This window comes from Dendrobates tinctorius, unplaced genomic scaffold (assembly GCF_039654945.1).
Source record: "Dendrobates tinctorius isolate UK_male_01 unplaced genomic scaffold, ASM3965494v1 ptg000138l, whole genome shotgun sequence".
Taxonomy (NCBI): domain Eukaryota; kingdom Metazoa; phylum Chordata; class Amphibia; order Anura; family Dendrobatidae; genus Dendrobates; species Dendrobates tinctorius.
This window is the reverse complement of record NW_027361806.1, coordinates 28,956,408-28,976,183: the sequence shown is the minus strand read 5'-3', so window position 1 is coordinate 28,976,183 and position 19,776 is coordinate 28,956,408. Positions and strand designations below refer to the sequence as shown.

Genomic DNA, 19,776 nt, shown 5'->3' with positions numbered 1-19,776 from the left:
CCGTTCTGACCGCTGTCCCTTTAGGAGGTGATCACTCTGGAGCGTCTGTGGATCCCGCCGATTCTGAGATTGTGGTTGTTTTCGTGACACATTGTATTTCATGTAACTGGTGACATTTATTCGATATGATTTGTGTTTATGAAAAAAAAAACAGCAGAGCGTCATGTCACCCAGAATAGTTAATAAATGACATTTCCCACATGTCTACTTTACATCACAATTTTGGAAACATAATTTTTTTCAGTGAGGACGTTATAAGGGTTAAAAGTTGACCAGCGATTTCTCATTTTTCCAACAAAATTGACAAAACCATGTTTTTAGGGACCACCTCACATTAGAAGTGAGTGTGGGGGTCAATATAACAGAAAATACCCAAAAGTGCCACCAATCTAAAAACTGCACCCCTCAAGGTGCTCAACACCACATTCAAGACGTTTATTAACCCTTCAGGTGCTTCGCGAGAACTAAAGCAATGTGGAAGGAAAAAATGAACATTTAACTTTTTCACAAAAAACTTACACTAGAGCCAAACTTCTTTATTTTCATAACTGTATCAGGAGAAAATGGATCACAAAATTTGTTGTGCAATTTCTCTATAGTGCGCCGATACCCCGTATGTGAGGGAAAGCCGCTGTTTGGGCGCATGGCAGGGCTCAGAAGGGAGGGAGCACTGTTTGACTTTTTGAATGCAAAATTGGCTGGAATCGATGACGGGCGCCATGTCGCGTTTGAACACCCCCTGATGTATCTAAACAGTGTAAACCCCCCAATTCTAACTCCAACCCTAACACAGCCCTGCCCCTAATCTCAACCCTAATCCCAACCACACCCCCAACCCTAACCTCAAAACAACCCTATCCCAACCCTAACTGCAAAGTATGTAAAAAAATAAATAAAAAATTGTGTTTTATTATTTTTACCTAGCTAAGGGGGTGATAGAGGGGGGAGGGGGGGTTACAACTTTTTTATTTTGGTCATTGTGTTAGGGTCTATCACAGTGATCATAATGAACCAATATGATGAAATCTCTTGTTGCCGGGTACCAGCCTGCAGATCTCAGCGGGCGCACTGCACGTGTCACCATTTTCTTCCAGGAAGATGACATTTGGGGCCGGAGCAGGAGGATCCGGGGATGGCGGAGGTATCAGGGGGCTCGGGGGACCCTATTCCTTTCTCCTCTGGTATGCGTGATCATTTCAGAGGAGAAATGAATGGAAAACCAGACTTTTTTTTTCGTGTGTGTTGATCGCTGTTATTCGGTGAATAATGGCGATCACAGGACTGGGGACGGTAAAATCCGACCCGAATCATATTCCCCAGGATCTCCGCTACACCTGGTAGCAGAGTCCCCCGAGATTCTCTGACGTTGGGGGGCGCTATACACTTATTTCTCAGTGCCGTTAAAAAGCAGTGCCGAGGAATAAGTTCCCTTAACTGTTGCCGTTAAGAGGCGTATTGACGGTCATTAAGGGGTTACGATCAAGTTATCTAATGGTCGATTCCTTGGTCATGGTTCGCTACCTGGCGCCTTGTTGTGGGGGAATCGCTTCACTCTCTGCTGCTAGGTGGTCGGATTAGTCCTTGGGCAACGAGAGGCAGCTGAGGAAAAATGGTGGTAAAGCGGGGTTGTGGACGATGACTGAAGCACAAGGCAGACGGCTGGAGGAAGCGGCGCTCTGCCTCTGTTGGAGACTTGGCTTCAGGCAGGAATTACTTTGATGTAACTATTGAGAAACTGGCGGAAGTGAAGACGAAAGGATTGTGTGCGGGGACGATTGCGGGAAGATGAGGAGGCCGACTGTTATCATGGAAGGGTAATAGGAGAAACGGGAGGAAGGAAGAGAAAACCTCTGTAGATATGAACGTGGAAAAGGTAGTAGATAGGAAAGAGAGCGAGAGAGCGGTCACTGTCACCGATACAGAGTCGTGAATATCGTACAGATGAAGATTATAGTGTGGAGCCAATGGATTGTGATGAGAGAAATGGAAAGAAAATGTTGGTATTTGGGCTAAAGGGGAAACTGGTCTGTAATTGGTATGTGAAAAAAGTCCATTTGTTATGTATGTAAGTGTTGTTTGTTTAGGTAATATCTGTGTTAGTTATTTACACATCACCAAACCAGATCTCACACTTTGCACTGACGAAGGGCAGCACCCCGAAACACGGTGTCTGCAAACGGAGATTCTGGTTTGGGTTTTATCCTAAGTCATGTGACGAGGTAAGGGGCCGACGTTGACTTCTAGGATTGTTACTTCCTGTGGATGGCGCTAGAGATCTAGTCCTCTCTGAAGAGTCTGCAGAGATGATTTGCATTTGTTATTTTATAGACTTAAAGGTCTCTAATGATGAAGGTTTATTTGTGGAAGTTTTCTTCCATGATGGACTATCTGAGCGAGACTAGAAAAGGAAAAAAAAAAAAAAAATCGCTTCTCTCAGCCGCCGCCGCCGCGGTCCCTCCGCGTCCTGTGACTGTAAGAACGGTCTCCGAAACTCACAGTAACGGGAGAAAAGAAGAAGCCGTGGGTTCAGGATAAGAAAATAAAAAAAATAAAACTGATGGAAAGTTCAGAGTTCTCTGCAAAATCCTGCAGTCATGTGACCCCCCCCCGCCTGTGATTTGCATATCCCCCAGGATGCACCTGACCCGTCCTCAGAACTGTAACGTTTTCTCATTACTTTCCGTTAGTTTTTGTAGTAAAGTTCAGTAACAGATCAGATACATCGTGTCCGGAGGCCGGAGAACGTGGCCCCCACCATCCACCCAGGAGCCGTCCTCTCCGCGGGGGTGATGGGCGCAGCGCAGGCCCCGGGTGACGCCGGCCGTTCTCTTGTCTATACTCTGGTTTCTCTTCAGATCGAATAAATCTTTCGCCTTTTACTAAAGATTTCCGTGGAGAGGAACAATTATGAGTTTTGTATAATTTTTTGATGCCCGGCGCTCGCTGGGTTTCCTGCACTGGTGAAAAGCAGATTAATCGGAGTGTCCTGTTATGGCGAGTAATGTACTGATTTATCACTGCTCCATCTATCAGGAGCGCCATAATGTCATCTGTCACCATTACTCCAGCACCACCCTGAGGCTAAGTGCACATGTAAATTACCGCGAGAATTCCGGAATTCCAGTCCGCTGGAAAATCGCATTTTAAATTCCCGCGATTTTCCCGCGGAAAAACTAGCATTTTGCAAGCGTATTTAGCTTGCAAAATGCTAGCGTTTTTCCAAGCGATCTGTAGCATCGCTTGGAGAACTGATTGACAGGTTGGTCACACTCGTCAAACATAGTGTTTGACGAGTGTGACCAACTTTTTACTACTGAGGCCGCCTATGCGGCATCAGTAGTAAAAGATAGAATGTAAAAAAAAATAAGAAATGGTGTTATTCTTACCCTCCGACGTCCCGCGCAGCCGTTCCCAGTAATCCTTTGCGAAAATGCCCGCGATGACGTTCGTTCTCGCGGGATCGCGATGTCTCGCGGTTATTCGCGATGACGTCGCGCGAATGACCGCGAGACTTCGCGATCCCACGAGAACAGACGCCATCGCGGGCATTTTCGCAAAGGATTACTGGGAACGGATGCGTGATGAGAAGCGGGAAGACTGCGCGTGACGTCGGAGGGTGAGAATAACAATATTTTTTATTTTTAAATTCTTTTTTTTACAGGGATATGGTACCCAAAGCCTGGAGGACAGTCTCCTCTCCTCCGGACCGTGGGTACCATCCGCAATTGTTCTGCTTACTTTCCGCATGGTGAGCTCAGCCACATGCGGGAAGTAAGCGGAACAATGCATTCCTATGGGTGCGGGATCGCCGCGATTCCGCAAATTAATGAGCATGCTGCGGTTTTTACCGCGTAGCGATTCCGCCGCGGTAAAAACCGCAGCATTAGCACAGTATTGCGGAATCCCATAGGAATGCATGGGATGCTTATTTTTCGCGGCAAAATCACGCGATTTAAACCGCCGCGGAAACGCGAAAAAAACGCCACGTGTGAACTCAGCCTGATAGTACCAGCTTTTTCTGCTTGTTTGTAAGGTTGCCGCACTGCTACATGGACAGGTCTTCAGACATGTGTCCTATACATTCCAACCCCCCTTGTTCAGAAAGTCAGACGGAATCCCCCAACCAAGGGCCAAGCCGGGGGAAGGTGGTTGGACCGGCCTGGCCCTCCATAGTAAACTGAGAAGCCGGAGTCTGATGATTTTGTCTTTTTATGGGGACTCTGGCAACAATTTTCTTCCTTCAGAACAGCCAGAATGTTGACGTTCAGTTCCCTGGGAAAGTAATCAGCACAAAAACTTCTAGGTGTGGATAATGCCGGAAGTGTATGTCCGCGTATGCAGCAGGCTCAGGAGCTGTGTTGTACAGCCGGCATCTGCATGTAAGTGTAATGACAACAGCCACAATCGCTGCGATTTAACTACACTGCTCAAAAAAAATAAAGGGAACACTAAAACAACAGAATATAACTCCCAAGTAAATCAAACCTCTGTGAAATCAAACTGTCCACATAGGAAGCAACACTGACTGACAATCAATTTCACATGCTGTTGTGCAAATGGAATAGACAACAGATGGAAATTATTGGCAATTATCAAGACACCCTCAATAACGGAGTAGTTCTGCAGCTGGGGACCACAGACCACATCTCAGTACCAATGCCTTCTGGCTGATGTTTTGGTCACTTTTGAATGCTGGTTGTGCTTTCACACTCGTAGTAGCATGAGACGGACTCTACAACCCACACAAGTGTCTCAGATAGTGTAGCTCATCCAGGATGGCACATCAATGCGAGCTGTGGCAAGAAGGTTTGCTGTGTCTGTCAGCGTAGTGTCCAGAGGCTGGAAGCGCTACCAGGAGTCAGGCCAGTACACCAGGAGATGTGGAGGGGGCCGTAGGAGGGCAACAACCCAGCAGCAGGACCGCTACCTCCGCCTTTGTGCAAGGAGGAACAGGAGGAGCACTGCCAGAGTCCTGCAAAATGACCTCCAGCAGGCCACAAATGTGCATGTGTCTGCACAAATGGTTAGAAACCGACTCCATGAGGATAGTCTGAGGGCCCAACGTCCACAGATGGGGGTTGTGCTCACAGCCCAACAACGTGCAGGACGCTTGCCATTTGCCACAGAACACCAGGATTGGCAAATTCGCCACTGGCGCCCTGTGCTCTTCACAGATGAAAGCAGGTTAACAGAGCACATGTGACAGATGTGAGAGTCTGGAGACACTGTGGAGAGCGATCTGCTGCCTGGAACATCCTTCAGCTTGACCGGTTTGGCAGTGGGTCAGTAATGGTGTGGGGTGGCATTTCTTTAGAGGGGTGCACAGCCCTCCATGTGCTTGCCAGAGGTAGCCTGACTGCTATTAGGTACCGAGATGAGATCCTCAGATCCCTTGTGAGACCATATGCTGGTTGCGGTTGGCCCTGGGTTCCTCCTAATGCAGGACAATGCCAGACCTCATGTGGCTGGAGTTTGTCAGCAGTTCCTGCAAGATGAAGGCACTGAAGCTATGGACTGGCCCGCCCGTTCCCCAGACCTGAATCCGATTGAGCCCATCTGGGACATCGTATCTCGCTCCATCCACCAACGTCACGTTGCACCAGACTGTCCTGGAGTTGGCAGATGCTTTAGTCCTGGTTTGGGAGGAGATCCCTCAGGAGACCATCCGCCGCCTCAACAGGAGCATGCCCAGGCGTTGTACTGTGGGGAGGTTATACAGGCACGTGGAGGCCACACACAGTACTGAGCTTCATTTTGACTTGTTTTAAGGACATTACATTCCACTTTAATTTTGTGTGTGACTCCAAATCCAGGCCTCCATTGGTTAATACATTTGATTTCCATTGATGATTTTTGTGTGATTTTGTTGTCAGCACATTCACCTTTGTACAGAACAAAGTATTCAGTGAGAATATTTCATTCATTCAGATCTAGGTTGTGTTATTTGAGTGTTCCCTTTATTTTTGAGCAGTGTATTTAGATGCCACAGACAGGCAGCTGCAGTGATCGCTGGTGCATGGGGGCCTATGGGTCATAATAGCAGCCGGGCGTCTGCTGGTACTTGAGGTGCAGTCTGTTGCCGGGCTTCATGGGAGGCTGTCAGTACAATGCTCTGGGACAGCAGTATGTAGACTGAGGCCCTGATTCATCGCTGCCTTTGCGTGTTTTTTTTCTAGTTTTGTGTAACTTTCTGTTTGCCTCCAATTATTCTATTTGCGCCTTTTTTGAAGTTTGTCTTATATTTCCTCACCTGCTGTTATTTTTTTCCGCTTACTGAGCAGAGTTTAGCGATTTTGAGATGTTTTTGGCTTTTTCATCAATTGCATCTTTTTAAAAATCTGTAAAATGTTGTGCCCCCCGCCGCCCCCTGGGTGGTCTTATGCTTCCTTCAAAAAGGAAATAAGTGATAGGAAAAAGGTTAATTTTTGACTTTGTACCAAATTCATTAACCACCTGCGCCATTTGTAAGCATTTGGCGCAATAATAGTGAGCGATATTAGAAGACAAAAGAAGAAAAGTGAAGTAAAAGTCTCAGAAATGATGAATCGGGGCCATAATGCCACAATTGCTGTTTTCAGTGGCCGCATATCTCAGAAAAGAACATCATAATGGTATCAAGAAAGCTTCAGCCGTCACCGAGCTCCAAGGACGGGAAATGTAAAACAAAACCATAATTTTCTGAGACCAATAACGTTCACAAAGATCTGAATTTATAAACCACTAAAACAACAATAATAATAACGCCCGTCTAGTTCTGGCCACAGTCGCGTTTCGCTGCATTTTGTCTCCCGTTCACTTCACCGTACAGATGAGTCACTGGAAAGTAACAGTCGCCGCACTTGGTAAAAGCAGGTAATCCACTTGTTCTACCATTGTACAAGATCGGGGGTCGGGCAGATCACGGCTCCTGGAGGTTCTGCAATGTAGGGAGATCCTCCATGGGGCAACCTGTACCCATCCAAAAATTCCTCTCACATAAGCAGTGAGGAGCCAGGTGTCACCTGCCTCGTTATTTCCTTACTCATTAGTTTAAGGCATACCCTCCCTGTGTGACCCCGGAGCTGTCGCCCTGTGGGGCCCCCGGACTGTATTAGGGAGAGCTGATTGGCGCCTCCTCCGCCTCGTGTCACACGGTGGAATTACATAATAGTCAGTGCTCGGTGATGAGGACGAGGTGTGAAATAATCGTACATAACCTATTAATAATACACCCTTGAATGATCATCTCAGGTGAAATGCATTATGGGTAGTGACGACTTCAGATTGCCGCCACCCACTTGTTGTGTAGTGCCGCCATCATGCACTGTAAAGCCTGGGAATAATAATCCTATGTCCACATCCAGAACCTGCAGTGATCTCCTGCTGGATCCCGTGTGCCCAGAATTGTCCGGTTTCATCAGAGGCCGTAGTATGGCGGCATTCTGCGCTAGCAGTAATATGGCGGCACATGAGCTGTATATTGATGTGGTGCTGCCTGGTGTCAGACACCTCGTTATGACGGCTCTATGGAAGGCAGCATTTTCTGTGCATCATTTCTTGAGACTCCCGGGATCTGACAGCAGCTTTTTTCTTCCTACTCATTTTGACAAATCTCATTTCTTACTGCCCAAGTGGAAGATACAGAAAGGAAATGGAGACATGCTCTGCCCACAGGCTGTGCCTCATCTACATAATACCCATGATGCACCAAGACGCTGATGGACTAATATACACAACACTCTCTCCATTAAAAGGAAATGCGTACATCAGATCCATTGGTACACAAAGCTCTGGACAGTACCGCAACCACCCTACATCTCCTCATCTGTCCACCACCCTGTCTTCTCCTCAGTGCTGCACTGCCCTAAATCTCCTCAACTGTCCACCACCGTCTTCTCCACAGTGCTGCACCGCCATACCTCTCATCTGTCCATCACCCTCTTCTCCACAGTGCTGCACCGCCATACATCTCCTCATCTGTCCATCACCCTGTCCTCTCTACAGTTCTGCACCGCCCTACATCTCCTCCTCATCTGTCCACCACCCTGTCTTCTCCACAGTGCTGCACCGCCATACATCTCATCTGTCCACCACCCTGTCCTCTCTACAGTGCTGCACCGCCCTACATCTCCTCATCTGTCCACCACCGTCTTCTCCACAGTGCTGCACCGCCCTACATCTCCTCATCTGTCCACCACCGTCTTCTCCACAGTGCTGCACCGCCCTACATCTCATCTGTCCACCACCCTGTCCTCTCTACAGCGCTGCACCGCCCTACATCTCCTTCTCATCTGTCTACGTTACCCATCCTCTCTACAGTGCTGCACCACAGATAAGTCATCATACAGATGAGTCACTGGCATGTAACAGTCGCTGCCCTTGGTAGAAGTAGACAAATAATTATTTTGTTGTTCTATCATTGCACAAGATCGGGGTCAGGCAGATCACTGCTCCTGGAGGTTCTGCAATGTAGGGAAATCCTCCCTGAGGTGACCTGTACCCTTCAAAAAATTCCTCTCACATAAGCAGTGAGGAGCCAGGTGTCAGCTGCCTCATAAATTTCCTTACTCAGTTTAGGCCCCATTACACATAACGATGTCCCAGCGATCCCACCAACGATCTGACATGGATGGGATCGCTGGGACATCGTTAGCCAGCCCCTCCAGCGATCAGGACCAGCGAGCAAGCTGGTTTGTAATGTAAACATCGTGTATCCAGGAGCCGCAGCTCCTGGATACCCAATGTTTACATTAGAAACCAGCGTCGCTGATCGCTGGTCTCTCTCTGCCACACGCAGTGATGTGTGCTGGCCAGCGGGAGACCAGTGATCAAAAAATGTCCCAGGCCGATCAAGCACGATCAGCGATCCCCGTCACACACAGCGATCTCGTTGGCGAGATCGCTGTGGTGTCACAAAATCAGCAGTTGTGCACTCTGGTAAGTCTGAGAACAGGTCCCTATTTCTCTGGAACAGTTCCTGGCGCTGCTGTTTCTGGGCCTTCGACAGCGTCTCCGCTATGGTGACACCTCCAACATTGCCTTCTAACTTGCCCAGCAATCAAGGCGTTTTAGCCGGTTCTCTGTCTTGCCACGGCTTGATGAGGTTTACATGGTTGATCTGATATGGTTTCCATCTTCCTGGCTGATGAATCTTATAGTTTACCTCACCAAGCTTCTCCACAACTTCATACGTCCCTTGCCATTTGGCCAAGAACTTGCTCTTCACAGTAGGAATTGGCACACAAACTCGGTCTCCTGGATTAAACTGCCTCACTCTGGCTGACTGGTTTTAGACCCTGGCCTGAGCTCTTGTGCCTGGAGATGTCCTTTTATGATGGGCACCACCTTTGCAATCCTCTGCTGCGTCAGTGCCACAAGTTCAATGACGCTTCTGTGGGGGGTGACTTCGGCTTCCTAGGTTTCTTTGGCTATATCCAGGAGACCTCGTGGATGTTGGCCATACAAAAGTTCAAAGGGTGAGAACCCCGTAGAAGCCTGTGGAACCTCATGGATGGAAAAGAGCAGATACGGTAACCTCTCGACAAGGCCATCCGTCTGAGGATGGTACACTGAAGTCCTAAACTGGGAGATTTGCAGGAACTTGCATAACTCCCTCATCAGCTTTCTCCTAAAAGGTGTTCCCTGGTCGGTCAGGATCTCCTTCGGTAAATCTGTATAGGAAAATGCATGTACCAATTTGCAGGCTATACTCTTCGTGGAGGAGTTTCTCAGGGGAATTGCCTCAGGATAGCATGTGGCAAAGTCCAGGATGACCAATATATACTGATGCCCACGAGCAGATTTAACCAGGGGACCGACCAAGTCCATAGCAATTCTCTCGAACGGCACTTCAATAATGGCACAAGGGTACTCCGAAAGTGAGAGGTGGGGGCGGTTAACTGACATGTGGGGCAGAACCTGCAATAGTTTAATATTTCCCGGTGACACCTGGGCCAATAGAATCTGTTCCTGCTTTTTTTCCTCTCCCAGATGTCCCCCCAACACCTTCCATCTATAGGGGCCCGGCGCTATTAACTGTTCCACCAGCTCCTCCCACACTTTCGTGACCCGATACAATTCCCCACTCATAAAATAGGGAAACCTTGTGTCCGCCCGACTCCTGTGCAACCCCATTAATGACAGCGACATTATTGAAGGCTTCTTTCAGAGTTGGGTCCCTATGTTGTACAGACCCAACATTCTCACTGGTCACCCTTAACTCTGGAAAGTCAGACACATGGGACACTTCCTCTTCATCCCCCACAAGGGCACAAAAGGGGAAACAGCCTGCCTCTGGGTGTGGTGATACCTTATTAGGGTTCACTGGTTTCCTGTTCACATCAGTGACCTCAGAACCCTTCCCCCACATATCCCAAAATAAACAAAAGTCCCGGCCTATAATAATAGGGTGCAACAAGTCTCGAACGACGCAGACCTCATGGGATTCAGTACCATGGGCTGCTTCAATGTCCTCTCTGGCCATAGGGTATTCCTTCGCGTCACCATATATGCACTGAACGCCGACTTTTTCCCCCGGGATCAGTTAGAGAGGAAACATGACCCCCACAAGGGTCACCAGACTCCCGGAGTCTAACAGTGCCATTACCTCCCTCCCGTTCACCTTCATGGGACACTCTTGAGGCCCCTTTTTGGGTGGAGAGTTCACACTGCAAGCCGGATATGCATATTATGAACTACGACGTCCCATCTGCTCAGGGGTCAGGGGACAACGGGCGGCTATATGGCCTGGGCCGTGGCACCTCCAGCAAACAATATCACCTGTAGGGACCTTGGGCACCACCTCCCCTGCCCCTTTGGACACCCCACCCCCTTTTGGGCCTTTGCCCCCGTGTGGGAGGACCCCCCCAGTATGGACTGGGCTGCTTTCCCATGGAACCTTCAACCTCCTGGTATCTCTGGACCAGTCCAACCACTTCATCAGCATACTGGGGATCACCCTGGGGAACCCAAGTCTGCAAGGGTCTCGGCAGGGAGTCCATTACTACCCGTTCTACCATCTGCACAGGCGTAGAGGACTCTGGCTGCAGCCACTTCTGGACCAGGTGCAACAGGTCAAACATTCGAGAGTGTGGTGGTTTGTCCCTGTGATACGCCCAGCATTGAACCCGCTGCACCCCGAGAAATTGTTACCCCCAATAGTGCAAGAATCTCAGTTTTAGCTTGCCATACTCTTTGGCATCCTGACAAGCTAAATCATAGTACACTTTATGGGGTTCTCCTGTCAAGTATGGAGCCAGTACCTCTGCCCACTGCTATGGTGGGAATTTCTCCCTTTTGGCAACCCTTTCAAACACCAATCAGGAAGGCCTCAACATCATCCCCAGGTGTCATTTTCTGCAAAGCCCGTCTTACCGCCTTTCGGATGTGGATGTCATCAGCCGGACCTGGGGCGCTCGTCCTGCCCTGGATGGCGGCGGTAGACAGAAGCTGCATCTGCTGCTGACTCTGCTGTAGCAACAGCTTGTTGGTCTTTTGCTGTTGCGATTGGACAAAGTGTTTCAGCAGATCCTCCATTTTGTCTGGCGATGCTTGTTGGCTTGCAACAGACTTAACTCAGGACACGCAGTCCTTCCTGGAGCAGTCGCACGTCTCTGCTGGAACGCTGCCCGCACGTCTACCACTTGTAAGATTTTACTCACTTGCCTGCAGTTTTCATAAAAATGTTCCGTCAGGTTTATTTGCTCCATAAAGGGAAGGTGCCACAATTTTTTTTGTATTAAATATGATTGTTTTACACCATGTTCCAAATTATTATGCAACTGATATTTTTCTCTGATTTTCCTAAGTGGTCGGTGCAAATGACAGTAAGTCTAATTAAAGTCATCACCGGTTAGATTATACATTGAATTTTATTGAGGAAACCTACCAATGATAACAGTATAATCTCCAAAATTAATAAAAACTCAGAATGCCCTGTTCCAAATTATTAGTCATAGTAGAATTTCTAAACATTTGATATGTTGTAAGGAACTGAAAATGCTCATTTGTGGAATTTGCAGCATGAGAAGGTCACATTCACTGAACAAAAAAGCTATTTAACTCCAAAACCTCCTAACAGGCCAAGTTCCATGTTAACATATAACAGAAGGGTTCCTATCACCTTCACAATTCTTGCATTCATTGAACTTGTGAGTTTTTGGAGAGTTTCTGCTTGGATTTCTTTGCAGAAGGAAGGTTTCTGCCAGGCAAGTTCATTGGATTAAGAGACCAGCTGCTAAAAAGCTAATTCTCAATTCTTCTCCTAAACTTCATTGTCTATTATCCTTTTGTAAACACCCAGAAGGAGAGGAGACATCCCACCCGGAGCAGCTCCAGCCCACATTTTCAGCACATGGTATGGCATGCCAGCCGTACACTAGGCAAATGGCAAATTTCAGCAGCTGCTCCCCGTAGTGTTTCAAACTGGAACGTATTAACATTTTTAAATTATTTTTCATATTTTACTCCATTAACAATTATAATATTGGAAAAACAAATCAAAACATTAATACTTTACATTTTTTCAATTGCTGATTTTTTTTTTATGGCACCTTCCCTTTAAGTTTAAGCAAACAAAAGATGGCCTTCTGTGGCACAAAGTTGAAACAAACAGCAGTTCACATAGCACAGCGGGTCTGCCCTCGCAGGTCAGTGTCTTCGCAAAACACACACTGGAAGCCTCCAGTCACAGACCATGTGACAAACAGCCTCCATTATATAGGCTGTCACCACACCCAGAGGTGAGGTATGTGGGTAGCCAGACCCCCCCCATCTCATAGCTAACCGCAATCCGGGTTTCATCACTGAGACAAGCCATCTCTGTGACACATACCTCCCATCGACTATGCGAACATTAGCCACACCACAAAGCACAGTGTTGTGAATTCACTCTCTGGCTTCCCTCTGTTGATTACTGAAGGTAGTGGAGCTGGTCAGATTGACAGAGGGGTTGCGAGTTCCCTTTCTGGGCTCCCTCTGGTGGTTACTGGAGGTAGTGGAGCTGATCTGATTGACAGAGGCTTGCCACCTGATGAGGAAGATGAGTGGAGATCTGGGGTTTCTGATAACTGACTCCCTCTATCCCTGCTGGTGATTTTCTTCCTGTGCCTTCTGAGGTCTGATGTCTCCTGCTCTTTCCCTGCATGGTTCAGCTAAGTGTTCATTTGTTATTCTGTTTGTATTTGATCTGGTTTTGTTTATCTCTGCTTTGAGTGGATCAACCAGCTCCGGCTGGGACTGTGATTGAATCACCGCCCATATGTTACTGCATGTGCCAGTTTGTTTTGTCCCCTGTTATATTGGTCTCTTTTTGCTTTGCTTTCAGAATATACCAGAGTGCTGATATAGTGGAGGGCGAAGTCGTGCAACTTCAGTGTTTTTGTGCATCAGACGTTTTGGACCTTTGCTGGGTTTTTTTGCGTGATTGCAGACAGCGTCTTTCCTTTCCTGTCTAGGCAGTGTGGGCCCCATCCTTTGCTCAGTCTATTTTCCTATCTGCGTTTGTGTTTTCACCTTGTCTCACTGACAATACATGTTGGGGGGCTATCTATTCCTTTGGGGTCTGCTCTGGGGCAGTTTAGATTTCCCCTTTCTTGCTTTAGGCTTAGTTAGCTCTCCGGCTGTGCCGAGGTGTCTAGGATCATCGTAGGCACGCTCCACGGCTACTGCTAGTTGTGTGGACAGGATCAGGGGTCTGCATCCGCTTAGTTACCAACCTCACTGGTTTTCTGTGGCTTAGCCTGGTCCTGCTATCCTCCTCGGTGACCCAACCATAACACACAGTAATTGGGTTCCTTAAAAGAAAACTTTCAATGTCTATGATGCCAGTGTGCAGCGGGCCTCATCGACGTGCCAATGAGTTGTCCTGGCAGCCGGGGTCTGCAGAAGACCAATGTCGCTTCCATCTTGGTCTTCCTATTCATACAGCGTCATTTTCTCTTGGTACTGGATATAGTATTGTAGTATGTAGGACAAGCGATCAGGCGACCACAGGGTTCAGTACAATACGGGGGAGTAAAAAAAAAAAAAAAAAAAATGACTTATTTTCCACAGTTTAGTTAAATATCAATTCGGTATCGCCATGTTTGGAAAAGTCTGATGATTATCCCATACGGCCAACTCAAAGAAGAAAAATCTAAATAAAATCGCCGGATTTCTGTCCCCCACATTTCCTTAAGATAATAGAACTGCGCCTTTTACATTAGTCGCTGACGTTCACCACTAATGAAGAGACACCATTATTAGTAGTCAACGCTCCTCTCATCAGCCGCCACGGTCCCTCCATGTCCTGAGGCTGTAAGAACGGTCTCCAAAACTCACAGTAATGGGAGAAAAGAAGCCGCGGGTTCACGATAAGAAAATAGAAAAAATAAAACTGTTGGAAAGTTCAGAGTTCTCTGCAAAATCCTGCAGCCATGTGACGCCCCGGCTCCGGCTGTGATTTGCATATCCCCCAGGATGCACCTGACCCGTCCTCAGAACTGTAACGTTTTCTCGTCATTTTCCGTTAGTTTTTGTAGTAAAGTTCAGTAACAGATCAGATACATTGTGTCCGGGGGCCGGAGAACGTGGCCCCCACCATCCACCCAGGAGCCGTCCTCTCCGCGGGGGTGATGGGCGCAGCGCAGGCCCCGGGTGACGCCGGCCGCTGTCCTCTCTATACTCTGGTTTCTCTTCAGATCGAATAAATCTTTCGCCTTTTACTAAAGATTTCCGTGGAGAGGAACAATTATGAGTTCTATATAATTTTTTGATGCCTGGCGCTCGCTGGGCTTCCTGCACTGGTGAATAACAGGTTAATCTGTGCCATAGCTGCTATACAGGAGACTGATCCTCTAATCTCTTGTTGGGGGTCTGCGTTTTTTCTCTTCTGTGGTTTAGTTGGATTTTGTCTTCATTAACGAATCGTAAGATTTTCTTGGGATTATTTAGGATTACTTGTCTCCTGTTTGACCAGGCCCCATGAACAAGCAAAATGCTAAAAAGATTTTCAAAGGGGATTTGTCCACGTCCCCAAAACACTTTTTATTTCCCCTTACTATACTGTGACACGTGCCGCAGTTGGTGGCGCCACAACGTTCGTAATAGACCTTGTCCTGTGATCTGCTAATCAGCGTGGGACCAGTGGAGCAGAGTTCTCCCAGACCAATGATGGCTTCCTGGCTCTGTGGGTGCGGGGATGTGATCTGCAGGACGGTGTCACCTTTGCCGCCCTGACACTGCAGTAATCCGGTGAACGCACCGATATGGCGCAGAGGGTCCAGCAGCCGTCTGTGCAGATGTCACAGCTGGCGGTGTCCTGCATCATCATCACCTGTCCAAACATATGAACTTCAGTCTCTCATCAAACAACCCCAGCAGATTGGGGAACATTCACCACTTTCTGAGGGGTCCCGACATGTGAAGCTTTAAAACTGCACATTGCAGATTATATCTCTACCATTGTACAAGATCGGGGGTCGGGCAGATCACGGCTCCTGGAGGTTCTGCAATGTAGGGAGATCCTCCTTGGGGCGACCTGTACCCATCCAAAAATTCCTCTCACATAAGCAGTGAGGAGCCAGGTGTCACCTGCCTCGTTATTTCCTTACTCATTAGTTTAAGGCATACCCTCCCTGTGTGACCCCGGAGCTGTCGCCCTGTGGGGCCCCCGGACTGTATTAGGGAGAGCTGATTGGCGCCTCCTCCGCCTCGTGTCACACGGTGGAATTACATAATAGTCAGTGCTCGGTGATGAGGACGAGGTGTGAAATAATCGTACATAACCTATTAATAATACACCCTTGAATGATCATCTCAGGTGAAATGCATTATGGGTAGTGACGACCTCAGATTGCCGCCGCCGCCCACTTGTTGTGTACTGCCGCCATCATGCACTGTAAAGCCTGGGAATAATAATCCTATGTCCACATCCAGAACCTGCAGTGATCTCCTGCTGGATCCCGTGTGCCCAGAATTGTCCGGTTTCATCAGAGGCCGTAGTATGGCGGCATTCTGCGCTAGCAGTAATATGGCGGCACATGAGCTGTATATTGATGTGGTGCTGCCTGGTGTCAGACACCTCGTTATGACGGCTCTATGGAAGGCAGCATTTTCTGTGCATCATTTCTTGAGACTACCGGGATCTGACAGCAGCTTTTTTCTTCCTACTCATTTTGACAAATCTCATTTCTTACTGCCCAAGTGGAAGATACAGAAAGGAAATGGAGACATGCTCTGCCCACAGGCTGTGCCTCATCTACATAATACCCATGATGCACCAAGACGCTGATGGACTAATATACACAACACTATCTCCATTAAAAGGAAATGCGTACATCAGATCCATTGGTACACAAAGCTCTGAACAGTACCGCAACCACCCGACATCTCCTCATCTGTCCACCACCCTGTCTTCTCCTCAGTGCTGCACCGCCCTACATCTTCTCATCTGTCCACCACCCTGTCTTCTCAGTGCTGCACCGCCATACATCTCATCTGTCCACCACCCTGTCTTCTCCTCAGTGCTGCACTGCCCTACATCTCCTCATCTGTCCACCACCCTGTCTTCTCCTCAGTGCTGCACTGCCCTACATCTCCTCATCTGTCCACCACCCTGTCTTCTCCACAGTGCTGCACTGCCCTAAATCTCCTCAACTGTCCACCACCCTGTCTTCTCCACAGTGCTGCACCGCCATACATCTCATCTGTCCACCACCCTGTCTTCTCCTCAGTGCTGCACTGCCCTACATCTCCTCATCTGTCCACCACCCTGTCTTCTCAGTGCTGCACTGCCCTACATCTCCTCATCTGTCCACCACCCTGTCTTCTCCACAGTGCTGCACTGCCCTAAATCTCCTCAACTGTCCACCACCCTGTCTTCTCCACAGTGCTGCACCGCCATACATCTCATCTGTCCACCACCCTGTCTTCTCCTCAGTGCTGCACTGCCCTACATCTCCTCATCTGTCCACCACCCTGTCTTCTCCTCAGTTCTGCACTGCCCTAAATCTCCTCAACTGTCCACCACCGTCTTCTCCACAGTGCTGCACCGCCATACATCTCCTCATCTGTCCATCACCCTCTTCTCCACAGTGCTGCACCGCCATACATCTCATCTGTCCATCACCCTGTCCTCTCTACAGTGCTGCACCACCCTACATCTCCTCCTCATCTGTCCACCACCCTGTCTTCTCCACAGTGCTGCACCGCCATACATCTCATCTGTCCACCACCCTGTCCTCTCTACAGTGCTGCACCGCCCTACATCTCCTCATCTGTCCACCACCGTCTTCTCCACAGTGCTGCACCGCCCTACATCTCATCTGTCCACCACCCTGTCCTCTCTACAGTGCTGCACCGCCCTGTCCTCTCTACAGTGCTGCACCGCCCTACATCTCCTTCTCATCTGTCTACGTTACCCATCCTCTCTACAGTGCTGCACCACAGATAAGTCATCATACAGATGAGTCACTGGCATGTAACAGTCGCTGCCCTTGGTAGAAGTAGACAAATAATTATTTTGTTGTTCTATCATTGCACAAGATCGGGGTCAGGCAGATCACTGCTCCTGGAGGTTCTGCAATGTAGGGAAATCCTCCCTGAGGTGACCTGTACCCATCAAAAAATTCCTCTCACATAAGCAGTGAGCCAGGTGTCAGCTGCCTCATAAATTTCCTTACTCAGTTTAGGCCCCATTACACATAACGATGTCCCAGCGATCCCACCAACGATCTGACATGGATGGGATCGCTGGGACATCGTTAGCCAGCCCCTCCAGCGATCAGGACCAGCGAGCAAGCTGGTTTGTAATGTAAACATCGTGTATCCAGGAGCCGCAGCTCCTGGATACCCGATGTTTACATTAGAAACCAGCGTCGCTGATCGCTGGTCTCTCTCTGCCACACGCAGTGATGTGTGCTGGCCAGCGGGAGACCAGTGATCAAAAAATGTCCCAGGCCGATCAAGCACGATCAGCGATCCCCGTCACACACAGCGATCTCGTTGGCGAGATCGCTGTGGTGTCACAAAATCAGCAGTTGTGCACTCTGGTAAGTCTGAGAACAGGTCCCTATTTCTCTGGAACAGTTCCTGGCGCTGCTGTTTCTGGGCCTTCGACAGCGTCTCCGCTATGGTGACACCTCCAACATTGCCTTCTAACTTTCCCAGCAAGCAAGGCGTTTTAGCCGGTTCTCTGTCTTGCCACGGCTTGATGAGGTTTACATGGTTGATCTGATATGGTTTCCATCTTCCTGGCTGATGAATCTTATAGTTTACCTCACCAAGCTTCTCCACAACTTCATACGTCCCTTGCCATTTGGCCAAGAACTTGCTCTTCACAGTAGGAATTGGCACACAAACTCGGTCTCCTGGATTAAACTGCCTCACTCTGGCTGACTGGTTTTAGACCCTGGCCTGAGCTCTTGTGCCTGGAGATGTCCTTTTATGATGGGCACCACCTTTGCAATCCTCTGCTGCGTCAGTGCCACAAGTTCAATGACGCTTCTGTGGGGGGTGACTTCGGCTTCCTAGGTTTCTTTGGCTATATCCAGGAGACCTCGTGGATGTTGGCCATACAAAAGTTCAAAAAGGGTGAGAACCCCGTAGAAGCCTGTGGAACCTCATGGATGGAAAAGAGCAGATACGGTAACCTCTCGACAAGGCCATCCGTCTGAGGATGGTACACTGAAGTCCTAAACTGGGAGATTTGCAGGAACTTGCATAACTCCCTCATCAGCTTTCTCCTAAAAGGTGTTCCCTGGTCGGTCAGGATCTCCTTCGGTAAATCTGTATAGGAAAATGCATGTACCAATTTGCAGGCTATACTCTTCGTGGAGGAGTTTCTCAGGGGAATTGCCTCAGGATAGTATGTGGCAAAGTCCAGGATGACCAATATATACTGATGCCCACGAGCAGATTTAACCAGGGGACCGACCAAGTCCATAGCAATTCTCTCGAACGGCACTTCAATAATGGCACAAGGGTACTCCGAAAGTGAGAGGTGGGGGCGGTTAACTGACATGTGGGGCAGAACCTGCAATAGTTTAATATTTCCCGGTGACACCTGGGCCAATAGAATCTGTTCCTGCTTTTTTTCCTCTCCCAGATGTCCCCCCAACACCTTCCATCTATAGGGGCCCGGCGCTATTAACTGTTCCACCAGCTCCTCCCACACTTTTGTGACCCGATACAATTCCCCACTCATAAAATAGGGAAACCTTGTGTCCGCCCGACTCCTGTGCAACCCCATTAATGACAGCGACATTATTGAAGGCTTCTTTCAGAGTTGGGTCCCTATGTTGTACAGACCCAACATTCTCACTGGTCACCCTTAACTCTGGAAAGTCAGACACATGGGACACTTCCTCTTCATCCCCCACAAGGGCACAGAAGGGGAAACAGCCTGCCTCTGGGTGTGGTGATACCTTATTAGGGTTCACTGGTTTCCTGTTCACATCAGTGACCTCAGAACCCTTCCCCCACAGATCCCAAAATAAACAAAAGTCCCGGCCTACAATAATAGGGTGCAACAAGTCTCGAACGACGCAGACCTCATGGGATTCAGTACCATGGGCTGCTTCAATGTCCTCTCTGGCCATAGGGTATTCCTTCGCGTCACCATATATGCACTGAACGCCGACTTTTTCCCCCGGGATCAGTTAGAGAGGAAACATGACCCCCACAAGGGTCACCAGACTCCCGGAGTCTAACAGTGCCATTACCTCCCTCCCGTTCACCTTCATGGGACACTCTTGAGGCCCCTTTTTGGGTGGAGAGTTCACACTGCAAGCCGGATATGCATATTATGAACTACGACGT

General features: G+C 48.6%; 1 protein-coding gene, 5 non-coding genes and 1 pseudogene across 6 annotated transcripts in view; 3 read left to right on the top strand and 4 right to left on the bottom strand.

Moving 5' to 3' along the window:
* Positions 1 to 19,776, top strand: part of ARMH1 (armadillo like helical domain containing 1) — a 181,334-nt gene that overhangs the window by 110,430 nt on the left and 51,128 nt on the right. The gene's annotated exons all lie outside the window — the stretch shown is intronic.
* LOC141048913 (U5 spliceosomal RNA) lies at positions 2,836 to 2,950 on the top strand. The gene has a single exon (XR_012220192.1). It is a non-coding gene; the product is annotated as a U5 spliceosomal RNA (small nuclear RNA).
* On the bottom strand, positions 6,891 to 7,038 carry LOC141048900 (U12 minor spliceosomal RNA). Its single transcript, XR_012220182.1, has one exon. It is a non-coding gene; the product is annotated as a U12 minor spliceosomal RNA (small nuclear RNA).
* On the bottom strand, positions 8,416 to 8,560 carry LOC141048903 (U12 minor spliceosomal RNA). The gene has a single exon (XR_012220185.1). It is a non-coding gene; the product is annotated as a U12 minor spliceosomal RNA (small nuclear RNA).
* On the top strand, positions 14,638 to 14,752 carry LOC141048912 (U5 spliceosomal RNA). Its single transcript, XR_012220191.1, has one exon. It is a non-coding gene; the product is annotated as a U5 spliceosomal RNA (small nuclear RNA).
* On the bottom strand, positions 15,439 to 15,586 carry LOC141048911 (U12 minor spliceosomal RNA). The gene has a single exon (XR_012220190.1). It is a non-coding gene; the product is annotated as a U12 minor spliceosomal RNA (small nuclear RNA).
* Positions 17,511 to 17,652, bottom strand: LOC141048905 (U12 minor spliceosomal RNA; annotated as a pseudogene).